This window comes from Marmota marmota, unplaced genomic scaffold, assembly GCF_001458135.2.
Source record: "Marmota marmota marmota unplaced genomic scaffold, marMar, whole genome shotgun sequence".
In the NCBI taxonomy this organism is placed as follows: Eukaryota; Metazoa; Chordata; class Mammalia; order Rodentia; family Sciuridae; genus Marmota; species Marmota marmota.
Window position 1 is genome coordinate 4202951 of NW_026000016.1, and position 14442 is coordinate 4217392.

The window sequence follows — 14442 nt, forward strand, 5'->3', positions numbered from 1 at the left end:
CTGAAAGTCCATGGGAGGAGGTTCAAATTGCTTTCTTATAGACCCAAGAATCTCCTTCTTTAATTATTGTCTTCTCTGTATTCATGCCTGGGAGTAGGAAGGAGTAGGAGTGCAGAGGTTAATTAATGAAAATTCTGAGTGCCTAGGAGCACAATCATAGAAGTTAAGCATTATCAACTCATTGTTCTGTCTTTAATAATCACTCATCCCTCTCTACCCACATCATTCGTTACTGACACACTGCCTGATCTTTGCTCCTTCTCAGTCTGCTGAGGAATGTGACATATCCTATCCACTTTAACCATGAAGAGCTGTAGACCAATTGCTTTTTGGCAAAAAAGCCTGTGGGGGTCAGCACAATGTGTCCATTTCATAGAACCATTAACCTCTTCTACTCACAATTTCTGTCTATCTGTCCCCTACCACTATTACTGGCTTCTTTGTATATTAGATGTATTCATGTTTTTCAAGTAAACAAGCCTTTTAAAATGTAAAGTTTGATAGAGCACTTTATCAAATTGCTTTTTTTCCAAACTAAATTTCTTCAAATTTATATAGAAATAACGAATTTGGTTGATATTTATATGCATCATTTGATGTTTTGCAGCCAGAGAAAGGTTAAAATGTTGTCAATAAATTACATATAAAATTTTGTGATAATTTTTCACTGGAGTAAAAATTTAAGTGTATTTTTATAAAGTATTACAAAGAGCCTGATTTGTCTAAAGGTTTACATTGTAGAACATAAAAACATTTTCTACTTTTCCACAAAAAAGTTAGGATCTCTCTTAGTTTTTGTTGGATTAATGTTTCAGAAGTAATGATGTGTTGCATTATTTTTTAATAGCCCCATCTTATCTGAGATTAGACTCTGTCTCTCCCTCTACACCATTTTAAGATTGCTCCAAAGTAGACTAAGCTTAAGCTAATTTAAAATTGTGTTCAAAAGATAGACTATAGTTGTAAACATAACTGTGATCTCAAAATAACCAAGGAATATAATTCAAAACTAATAAAAATTTTGGCAAATTATAAACGATATATAAGGTTATGAGAGTTTTAAAAGAAAGTAAAATTTGTAAAGTGTCTCATATGTGATTGAGTTGATAAATTTATTTGTCTTTTTGAGGCAAAATAGGTACAAAAGATAATTAATATTATAAAAATTATCTTTTTTGGTTCAAACTTACTGTACAAACTTAATGTTTTTAGTATTGTTAATTTCATTTTATATTTTTCTTATAGAACTTTATAACTTCTGACTGTTAGGGCTTTGAAGAAATATTCCTTTGAACAGAAAAACTCTAGTTAATTTTGAATAAGCTATCATCCATAGGACAGAAATAATATAAGGCTGACTTCAAGTATTAATACCAATCCCAATTAAATGGAAGAGGTAAATAATTGTAAAATTATAGACACTAAATTTGAAACTAAATACTCATATATTAAGACTGATGAAGTTTGCCTGCTGGATGTTTAATACCAAAACAAAATAATTATANTATATATATATATATATATATATATATATATATATATATATATATATAAAACATTTATATAGTGTGTGTATATGTGTGTGTGTGTGTGTGTGTGTGTGTGTGTAACATTTTAAAAATCCAATCATCTGTTGAAGGGCACCTAAGTTGGTTTCATAGTTTAGCTATTGTGAGTTGAGATGCTATGAACATTGATGTGGCTGTATTACTGTAATATGCTGATTTTAAGTCTTTTGGGTATAAACTGAGAAGTGGGATAACTGGGTCAAATGGTGTTTTCATTCCAAGTTTTTTGAGGAATCTCCATACTGCTATCCACAATATATGCACCAATTTGCCGTCCCACCAGCAATATATGAGTGTACCTTTTTCTCCACATCCTTTCCAACAGTTATGGTTATTAGTATTCTTGATAATAACCATTATGACTGAGATGAGATGAAATCTTAGAATAGTTTTGATTTGCATTGCTAAAGATGTTGAACATTTTTTCATGTATTTATTGATTAATTGTATTTCTTCTATGAAGTGTCTGTTCAGTTCCTTAGTCCACTTATTGATTGAGTTATTTGGTGGGTTTTTGTGTGTGTGTGTGTGTGTGTGTGTGTGTGTCAAGTTTTTTTTTTTAGTTCTTTATATATCCTGAAAATTAATGATTTATCTGAGGTGTATGTTGTAGAGCTTTTCTCCCATTCTGTAGCCTTGCTCTGTCTTGACAGTATTGATTGTTTCCTCTGTTGAGAAAAAGTTTTTATTTTGAATTAATCCCATTTATTGATACTTGACTTTACTTCTTGTATTTTAGGAGCCCTGGTAAGAAAGTCAGATCCTAGGCCAACGTGGTGAAGATTTAGGATTATTTTTTCTTCTATTAAGCACAGGGTTTCTTGTCTAGTGTCTAATTATATGATCCACTTTGAGCTGAATTTCATGCAGGATGAGAGAGAGGGGTTTAATTTCATTTTGCTGCATAAACATTTCCAATTTTTCCAGCACCATTTGTTGAATAGGCTTTTTCTCCAGTGAATTATTTTGGTGCCTTTGTCTAGTATGAGAAAACTGTATTTATGTAGGATTTTCTTTGTGTCTTCTATTCTGTACCACTGGACTTGCTTTTTTAATCCCCTTACTTTGGGCTATCCTCCACATATCAGAAAAAAGATTCAACCTTTACTTTCTGAGTCTGGCTTATTTAACTTACCATGATTGTCTTCAGACACATTCCTTTACTAACAAATTCCATAAATTCATTCTTCTCTATGAATAAGTAACACTCCACCATTTATATGTATCACATTTTCTTTATCTATTCACCTTGATTGGTTCCATAGCTTAGCTATTGTTAATTGTGCTGCTAAAAACATCCAGGTGGCTATATCACTAGCCTACGTTGATTTTAAATATCTTCGATATATATTAAGAAGCAGTATAGCTGGATCACATAATGGTTCCATTCCTATATGAGACATTTCCATACTGCTTTCCAGAGTTGTTTCATTAATTTTCATTCCCACAAAGAATGTGTGAGTGTACCTTTTACCCCACATTCTCATCCACACATTATTTTTAGTATTCTTGAAAATTACCATTCTAAATGAAGTGACATAAAATCTCAATGTAATTTTGACTTGCATTTCCTTGTTAGAAATGTTAAACTTTTATATATAATTTTTATTTTTTTAATATTCTGGTTATCAATGCTTCAAGAATCAGGGAGCAAAGATAGTCTCCCATTTTGTAGACCATCTTGTCATGCTTTTAATTGTTTCCTGCTATGCTTAAGCTTTTTAAAAATAAATTAAATTAAATTAAATTTTTTAGATGTTGATAGACCTTTATTTTATTCATATATTTATGTGTGGTGCTGAAAATCAAACCCACTGCCTCACATGTGCTAGACAAGTGCTCTACCACTGAGCCACAACCCGAGCATGCATAAGCTTTTTAATTTGATGCCATAGCACTTATTTACTTTTAGTTTTATTTCTTGTGCCTCGGTAGTCTTGTTAATAATGTTAGTTCCTATGCCAACATGGTGTAGTGTTGGGCCTACATTTTCTTCTAGCAGTTGCAGAATTTCTGGTTTAATTCCTAGGTCTTTGGTTTATTTTGAGTTGACTTTTTTTCAGGATGACATATATGGGTCAAGTTTTATTCACCTACATATGGAGTTTTAGTTTTCCTGGACCCATTTGTTGGAAAAGCTATCTTTTCTCTAACATGTTTTTGGCACATTTGCATAGTAGCAGATAATTGTATTCATGTGAATTTGTCTCTGATTTTTTATAATTATTCCATTGATCTTCATGTCTGTTCTGGTGCCAATACCATGCTACTTTGTTGGGTGCATGAGCTGGAAAGCTGCCTACATTGTCTTTGTGAGGGGCTCTTAGGGATCAGCACACAGGGTCCAGATATTTGTGGTCTGGAACACTGAACACAACCAAGCCCCATTACCATGGTAACCTGGCCACCCTCAGGTGCACAGTGTGTTCCTTTTCCTTCTGCTTTTTGCTGCTGACCATTTAGCTCATTGGTTGCCACTCTTAAGGGTGTTGCTAGGTCATTGGATTATTATGACCCTCAACTAAATTTGCCCATTAACAGGCTATGAATAAATATCTTCCCTGTGCAATAATAAAGTGGATCAAGTTCTGTGAAACTGGTCTCTGGTTGTCTCTTTTCAACTCCTTCACAACACTCTTCTCAGTTGTTCTGGACAAAGTGAACCCACACTACTGTTCTTGGTTTGTTGTTATTGTTGTTGTTGTTGTAGTAGTTGTTACTCAGTTGTTGTTGTTTTAGTCTATAACTCTGCAGTATAATTTGAGTTTTGGTATTGTGATAACCCTCGTCACTCTTTTTGATCCAGATGTCTGAGTATTCTGGGTCTCTTATTTTTACAAATGAATTTTAGAACTGTCTTTTCTAGTTCTGTGAAGAATTTCATTGGTATTTTAGTAGGGATTGCATTAAAATTATACAATACTTTGGTAATATGACCATTTTGATAATATTAATTCTGCATTTTCAAGAACATGGGAGATAATTTTATCTTTTAAAGTCTTCAATTTATTTCTACGGTGTTCTATAGTTTTCATTGTAGAGGTCCTTCAAATTTTTTATTATATTAGTTCCCAAGTATTTTTGAGGTTATTGTGAATGAGATTTTTTTCCAATTTCTTTTTCAGCAGATTCATTATTGGAGTATAGGGAAACTATTGATTTATGTATGGCAATTTTGGTATTGTGCTACTTTACTAAATTTGTTTATCAGCTCTTGAAGTCTTTAATAGATTTTTTTTCCCTCTAAGTATGAGATTAGGTCATAAGAAAACAGAGATAATTTGAGCTTTTGTTTTCCTCTTCATATGCATTTAATTTCTTTTTCCTGCCTGATTGTTTGGCTAGGATTTGAAAAACTGTATTGAAAAGAAGTTGTGGGAGTGGTATGCTTGTCTTGTTTTTGTTTTCAGAGGAAATGATTTCAGTTTTTCTTAATTCTGTATAATGTTGGCCTTGCATTTATATAGCTTGTACAGTGTTGATGTATATTTCCTCTGTCTCTAGCTCCTCTGGTGTTTTAAACATAAATGGGTGTTGGACTTTGTCAAATGCTTTTTCTATCAGGGGTTATGATGTATATTTTTCTTTTGTTTTTGTGTCCTAGTCTGGTTTTGGTTTCAGAATTATGTTGTTCAAGTGGAGCAAATTTGGAGGCATTCTCCCCCTTTCAATTTTTTTGAAAAATATAAGAATTGGAAATCAGTATACTACAGTGATTCAGACTTGTCAATATTTATAGCAGCTCAATTCACAGTAGGTTAATTATGGAACCAATCTAGGTGTCCTTCAATAGAGGAGCAGATAAAGAAAATGTGGTATAAATATTCAAAGGAATATTACTCAGCTTTAAAGAAGAATTAATTTATGGCATTTGCCAGTAAATGGGTGGAATTGGCAAATAACATGCTAAGTGGAATAAGCCAACCTCCCAAAACCAAAGGCTGAATGTTTTCTCTAATATACTGTTGCTAGTTTATAATAAGAAGAGGCAACAGAGAGTTACCATAGATTAGGTAGAGGGGAGTGAAGGGAGGGGAGTGGAGAGGATGTGGGGATAGTAAGGATATTAGAATGGAACAGACATATATATATATATATCTCCTATGTGAATCTATAACATATAATTTTACAACATACAATTCTACATAAATGCATTCTACTATTGTGTACAACTAATTAAAACAAATAAAAATTGGTGTTATTTCTGTCTGTGTGGCTCAATTTTCATAGAATATATGTGCACAAAAACAATATTTTTCTTTAGGTGCTTATATTTGTAGGCATATAACACTTCATAATGTTCTCTATAATATTATTATGTGGATTTACTTATATTGTGCAATTTTAATTTCTTATTTTATTTATTTGAATCTTTTATGTTTTTTTCTTGCTCAGGTGTACATTCATAAATTTTGTTTATCTCTAAAAATTTGATTTTTGTGTCATTTTTCTCTATTTTACTTATGCCTTTATTTTTAAAAAAATTCTTTCCTTCTACTAAACTTGGGTTTGTTTGTCTAATTCCTTGAATTTCACCATTATATTGTTTAATTATGTACTTAAGACTTCTTTTCCTTTCTTGTCTTCTGTTTTTTAATATTAGAACTATCTCTATAATATTTTCTCTTAAGATTGGTTCTTCTGTATCTCAGTGGGTTTTCTTATGTTTCCATTTTCATTTGTTACACAAATCATTTTATTTTCTTTTTGATTTATTCATTGAAAGGTTGTTGTTTAATGTCCATGTATTTTACAATTTGTAATGTGCTTCTGGTTGTTGATTTTTGGTTTCCTCCATTTGATCAGAGGAGATAACATGACGTGTTTTTGACATTTTTTTTAAAGAGAGAGAGAGAGAGAGAGAGAGAGAGAGAGAATTTTTAAAAATATTTATTTATTTTTTAGTTTTCGGCGGACACAACATCGTTTGTTTGTATGTGGTGCTGAGGATTGAACGCTGGCCGCACGCATGCCAGGCGAGCACGCTACTGCTTGAGCCACACCCCCAGCTTTGTTTTTGACATTTTGAAATTGTTTAGACTTATTATGTGGCCTAATGTATGTTTATCCTGGAGAATTTTTCCTATGCAAATGAGAAAAAATATTCTGCAGCAAATCTCTAATTGTCTAGTAAATTTTTACAATCTAAACTCTGATATTTCTTTGTTAATATTTTTGTTTTGATGATCTGTTTATTAATAAAAGTGAAGTGTTAAAGTCTCCAACAATCACTGTACTAAAGTATGTATCTCTTTTTGAACCTAATAATGTTTGCTTTGTATATGCATGTGTTCCAGCATTGGATACATGTATATTTAGTTGTTGTTTTCACTTATTAACTGAATTTTCATTATACAATGTTTTTTTTTTTAATACAGTTTTTGACTTGAAATCTTTTTTTTTTTTTAACTGAAGACAGAAGTTCTGGAGTTTGTGGAGTTTGAGCCAAAGGGCCTCACAATTGACAAGAATAAGCTTTGCTATAGGTCTGTACCTCCAGTACCCTTAATGTCCATTTTTATAGCTACTGAAGCTTAGTTTTGCTTTCCATTTGTTTGGAGTGTTATTTTCATTTCTTCATTTTTCATCTATATGTAACTTTATTAGGGAAGTACATTTCTCCTAAATAGCATATCTATGGGACTTTTAAAAATTCTATTCAGTCAATTGAAATTTATAAGTTATAAAATGTAATCTACTTATGTTTGAATTCATCATTAATAAAGACTCACTCCTATCCTTTTGTTATTTTTTTCTTCTTGTTTATAGCTTTTGTTTCCTTCTCTTTTACTATTAATCTTTGTGATTTGAGGCTTTTTAAAAAATAAGGTTTGATTACTTTCTCTTTTCCTTTTCTGTATCAGTTGTATTAGCAAGTTTTACGCTTTTGTGTATCCTCACTGTGGTAGTTATCATCCTTAAGCATTTCTTTTAAGGCTAATTTGATTATGAGGGATTCTGTCAAGTTTCATTTGCCTAGGAGAGTCTTTATTTATCTTTAATTTATAAGGGATAGCTTTTCTGGGTTCAGTGTTCTTGGTTTGCAGGGCTTTTTAAATTTAATTTCAGAACTCTGAGGGTCAGTACCATTCTTTTCTGTCTTGCAAAGTTTCTGCTAAGAAATTTGCTGTTATTCTAATGTGGATTTTCTTACATGTGACTTGTTCTTTTGAAGTTTTTACAATTACTCTTTTATCTTGGCTTTTACCATTTTTAGTGTAATATGTTTTGTAGGGAATATTTTTTAATATAATTGGTTTGTTTGCTTAAGCATGTCTGCATTGTTCCTCAAAATTTGGAAAATTTTTTGTTATTATTTTATTGAATTAATTTTCTAAGCTTTTTGCCTTTTCTTCTCCTTCTGGAACATTCATAATGTGAGCATTTGTTTGTTTAATTATGTCCAATATTTATAGCTTAAGATTTATTGTTTTCTCTCTTCCTTACTTTCTGCCATCCATTATTACTTCCTTTCTTTATTTTCTTTCCTTTTTTGGAAAGTCTGATTGGAATATTTCAAAAGACCTATATTGAAGCTCAGAAATTACTTTTTCTGTTTGAGATTGTCTGTTATTGAAGCACTCAACTGCATCTTTACCCTCATTTATTGAGCTTAAAGCTTTGGGTTCTTTTTGATGTTTTGTATTCATGTAAAAATTCTCATTCAGATCATAAATTTTATTCTTAGTTTTGTTGAATTGTCTATAAGTGATCTCCTGTATCTTATGTGTTTCCTTTAATAACCATTGTTTGAATTATTTTTCATTCAATTTGTTAATTTTCTTTTTGTGTGTGTGTTCTGTCAGTTGAACACTATTGTGTTTCTTTACAGATGGAATATTAATTTGTTTTTTCATGTTTTGTTTGTCCCAACATTAATACTTGAACATTTCATGTTTTTGTTGCATTTACCACATTTATGGGGTCGTTGTCATAGTAAAAGACTTCTAAATTTGCATGATATTAAGTGTTAATTAAGTTTCAGATACAGTTATTGTCATAGTTGTTATTTGATATCAGAGATTGAACCCAGGGATGCTTAACAAATGGGCATCATCCCTTGACCTTTTAAATAATTTATTTATTTATTGAGACAGGGTTATGTTAAGTTGTCTAGGGCCTTGCTAACCCACTGACACTAACTTTACACTTGCAATTCTCCTGCTTTAGCCTCCCTAGCAGTTGGGATTACTGGTATGTGCCAGCAGTTGCTATTATTGTTTTAATATGTGATAAACACAATATATTATGTCATACAACAGGCAGATTAATCCCTTTCAAATATTCTGCAAATATTTCTGTTATTGACCTGTATTTACACAAAATGAGTGCTTAACCTTTTTTTTTCCTTTTTTCTTTTTTTGGCTTAATATCTTCTGTAGTCTGCTACAACTTTTTCCTATACTGTTGCTAGCTAAAAAATTACAATTCTCCATTGTCTTTCAATGTCAAAGAGCATGTGAAGATTTACAAAAGCATAGTGATGTCTTCTTAATTCTTCAGCACCATAGCAATCAGGCATTAACTTTTATTAAGTCATTCAAAGTTTGGAAATAATGAGAAAAAATATAACATAAAATACTTTATGATAATTTACAAGCACCATACCCAAATTGAAGCCCTTCTGGCTTGGCTTATTACTCCTGGCAGCATACTTAGGGAACAGGTGACTCCTGAATTTCAACAAAACTTCCATGCCATAAAGTAATGCAACAGAATGTTTCCTTTTACCCAAGTGTACAACAGCACATTTCTGCTTCTATACAAAAGGATTTATTTGCTTCCAGAATCACCTTCACTTCTTTTCACTAAAATATCATTCCCACATTAAAATATTGTGCTGGGCTTTATTTAGAGAAAAAACAAATTCACACTGACTAATGGTAATTTAAAAAAAGAAAAAAGCGAGTTATTTCAATTTAGTTTTATTAGCATTTCTTTAACTAAAGAAAATTTTCCAGGATCCAGTCATTCCCATAATTACTTCCCTATTTCAGGGAATATACCCTGTTCATGTAATGCAGAATTCCCTTGATCAGTTAGTGTTCAACTGGCATGTCATGTGTTTGTATTTTGGCAGGTCAAATTGTGGATAAATAGCAGCAAAGGAAGTTTTTCTGGCTATCGTCTGGAATTGAAGATTCAGCAATGTAATAAATATACATAAACAACAAATTTTCTTATTCCAAATTATATTCTTCTCTCTCCCATTTTCCATAATAAAATGGGAATATTGTGTTTTTTAAATCTATGGGTATGCATTCATGCCTCATACACATGTACATATTTTCACATATATCACATGCATCTGTTTGTGTGCTTACCTAAATCAACTCTTAATTCTGTGGATTATTGTTGTTGGAATGTGTCCCTCTCGATAAGAATGTGGCAAGAAGTACTAACTATTTTTCTCTTATTTGTAGAGTGTGACTTGGGTACAAAACTCTGTGTCTAACAACTTGAATTAGTGTGAAAATGGCAACTACTGCCTTAATTTAGACAACACAAACAAAGGTTTTTAGAACCTGCCTAATATGTCTTAATTTACATTGAAAACTAAACTCAATATCTGCAAGGCATTGAAAACTGTTGAAGTATAAAGCAGCATGAGTTGCCTTGTAGATATACATGAAGGTGTAATTCACTACAATATATTCATATATGTATACAGGAATGTTAGGTTACATTCATTATATTGGAAGATGAATCAACTTAAAGACAAATTAAGAAAACTATCCCATTCACAATAGCCTAAAAAAATCCTTGGGAATTAATCTATCAAAGGGGCAAAAGACCTCTATAATAAAAACTACAGAACACTAGTGAAAGAAGTTGAAGAAGACCTTAGAATATAGAAAGACTTCCCATACACCTGGATAGGCAGAATTAATATTGTCAAAATTACCATACTACCAAAAGTGCTATGCAGATTTAATTCAATTTCTATTAAAATCTCAATTAAATTCCTCATAGAAATAGGAAAAACAGTCAAGAAATCTATTTGGAAAAATAAGAGATCTAGAATAGCCACAGCAATCCTTAGTGAGAAAAGTGAAGCGTGAGGCATTAAATTATACTGCAGAATAAACTAATTAAGATCAAAATGGTATTGCACCAGAACAGACATGAAGATTAATGGTAAATAATAGAAGATACAGAGACAAACCCATATAAATGCAGTTATGTCATACTAGACAATGGTGCTACGAACATACATTAGATAAAATATAGCCTTTTTACATAAATGATGCTGGGAAAACTGAAAATCCATATGTAGCAGAAAGAAATTGAAATTCTGCTTCTCACTCTTCACAAAACTCAGAGTAGATCAAAGCCCCAGGCATTAGACCAAAGACCCTGGGCTTACTATAAAAATGCAGGCCCTTCTCTCCATCATGTCAGCTTAGTAACTGTGTTCTGCAGGAAGACTCCTAAAAAAAGAGAAGTAAAATCAAGAATCAATAAATGGGATGGCATCAAACTAAAAAGTTTTCTCACAGCAATGAAAATAATCAAGAATGTGAATTCAGGATCTGTAGAATGGGACCATAAAATATAAAATATAAAATCCATGAAACATAAAATCTTTACCACCTGCACCTCAAATACAGCATTAAGCTCCAGGATATATAAAAAACTTAAAAAAAACTTAATACTAAAAAACAAACAACAACAACAACAAAACAAATTACTCAATAAATAAATGGGCAAAATAACTGAATAGATAGTTCACAGAAGAGATTTATGTTATACACACACACACACACATATATGAAATATTCAACGTCTATAGCAATTAGAGAATCGCAAATTAAAACTACACTGATTCTGTCTCACTCAGAACATAAATTATTAAGAATACAAGTAACAATAAATATTGGTGAGGATATGGGGGAAAAGATACACTCAGACATTGCTCATGGAAGTGTAAATTGGTACAATCACTCTGGACAGCTGTATAAAGATTTCTTATGAAACTTGGGATGAAACCCCCATTCAACTCTATCATCCCACTCCTTGGTATATATACAAAGGACTTAAAATTAGCATACTACAATGATGCAGCCACATCAATGTTTATAAGCAGGTCAATTCCCAATAGATAAGCAATGGAACCAACATAGGTGCTCTTTAACAGCTGAATGAATAAATAAAATGTCATATGTATACATAATGGATTATTACTCAGAAAAAAAACAGTGGTTAAATTATGGCATTTCCTGGTGAATGAATGGAACTGGAGACTCTCATGCTACATGAAATAAGACAATTCCCAAAACAAAAGGCCAAACATCCTCTCTGATACATGAAAGCTAACAACAATAATGGGGGATGGGGGCAAGAATAGAAGTACAGTAGATTAGACAAGTTGGGAATGAAGAAAAGGGAGAGGAGATGGGAATAGAGGGGAAAAAAAGTAGAATTAATTAGACAGAACTGTCCTGTGTCTTGTGAAACTCCACATCATGTGTAATCAAAAGAATGGTATCCTATTTATTATGTTAGTATTATAGTAGTATTATAGTAAAATGACTCAAAATCTAAAATATTATTTTAATTGTTTTTTTTAAATATTTTTGCATTTAAAAGCACTAATCTGTATGAATAAACTGTGGGCTTGGACTAAAACTACTTTGGCTAGACATAAGTACAAAAATTTTAAGTATCTAATTTTTCAACAAAACATACATATTATTGACATGTCAGATTTGAATTAGTTATATTTAATTAATATTGAGGGAACTAAAAAATATATGGAGAAAAATGTTATATATTTTGTATAAACACAGAAAGAGTTGAAAAATATGTGCTTGGGCAGATCTGGCAAAATATCTTAATTTTATGACACAAATACCTTTTTTTAAAAAAATATTTTTTAGATGTTAATGAACCTTTATTTTATTCATTTATTTATATTCAGTGCTGAGAATTGAATCCAGTTGCTCACACATGCTAGACATAGCACTCTACCACTGAGCCACAACCTCAGCCCAACACAAATACCTTTTTAAAAAAAAAAAATTAAATATTAATTTAACACTAAAATGTCAATTCTTTCCCTAATAGCAATTACATAAATGTGACAAGTACTCGATTTATTTTCTAAACAACAGTTTTAAAGGCAAAATTTCTTCACAATAAAATAGTGTCCTTATTATATACATTACCTTATATGTTTATCACACAAACCAATGTGAGACTATATCCTAAAATTTTTTTTTTCACACACTTTTTCTTTTGTGACTACTAGGCAAAATGTCATAGCTATCACAATAAAATGGCAATAGGAACAAAAAAAAAGTTTATGTTTGAAGAAATACTATAAATTAGTTGTTAACTATAATTCTATTGGTAACTTCAAATAAATCAGTAGGGAACTAAATGGAACATTTTGCTTGACAAAGTAATATGTCATATTTCTGTAAACATTGAACATGCCAAATAAAAAACAAAGACCATACTGAAGATGACACTCTTACAAATAGAAAAGCAATGATGTAGAAAAATTTAAAATAGGTTTTATAATTAGCCATAATATTAAAATGTTAATATACTAATTCTTGTACAGGAGCATACAGACATGATAAAAACTTCAATACTGTATTTTATATCTACTATAAATTATTTAATCATAAATAAATTAGAAAAAAATTATTAAAACACCATATTATTTAAATAAAGAATATTTTATTTTTTGAATAAAAATATTTTAATTATAGATTTGAAGGTTTTATACATTTATAAATTCATGTACAGAATGCTACATAGCTCATTAATGAGCTATGATAAAGTAATTTAGTTTCTAACAGAGGTTATGTAAATTTCATCTTTAAAAGACCAACTTCTAATTAAATAAAATAGTTTTCTTCTTTTAATATGGTGTCTGCTTTGGGTGATATAAGCCTAAAAATTACATTTTCCTTGGTCACCAATGACAGAAAAAATTATGCAGTTTAGGCTGAAGACAAAAGTAATAACATAATTATGACATAATATTTTCTTCCTCTATGAGTGTTACTCTAATTTTAGTAATGGAAACACTTTTTTTGGGGGGGATACTGAGGATTGAGTTCAGGTGCATTCAAACAATGAGCCCCATCCCAGACCTATTTTGTATTTTATTTAGAGACAGGGTTTCACTGAGTTGCTCATTGCTTCATTTTTGGCTTTGAATTCACAATCGTCCTGTGTCAGACTTTCAAGGCTCTGGGATTACTGGCATGTACCACCGAGCTGGGCAGAAACACTTTATGAAAGATGTAAAGTGTACAGAGAGGAGAAATAAAAGTGTAGTGTTTATGTATGCCATAAAATTAAATTGTTATCAGCTTTAAAATGGTGTTATCACTATGGGATGTTTTATGTAAACTTCATGGGAGGGAAAAACAACTGTAAGTTCATATATGAAAATAAAGGAATAGAAATATTCTAGCATAAAACGAACAAAACTATATAACAGAGGATAATGCTAAGAAAGGAAGAACAAAGGCAAAAATATTTAGGAAGCAATTAATAATGATTTGATAAGCTTTTAATTATCAAGCAATACTTTGAATCTAAATAAATTTAAAACCTCAATAAAAAATTGAATGGATAGATTCTTTTTTCTAAAAATATATAATTATATTCTGTCTGCAAAATCTCAGTTTAGTTTCAAGGCCTAACATAGGCTGAAAGCAAAAGAATGTAAAGGTACACCCATAAAAATTGTAAAAACAAGAGGGCATGGATGGCTATGTTATCAGAAAAAAACAGGTATTGTGTATAAAAAGTCAATAGAGACCAATATACTTGGTAAATGTTGATAAATTTATCAATTTATCAAAAAGTTACAAAAATTGGAAATATATGAATCCAACATATATATATATAT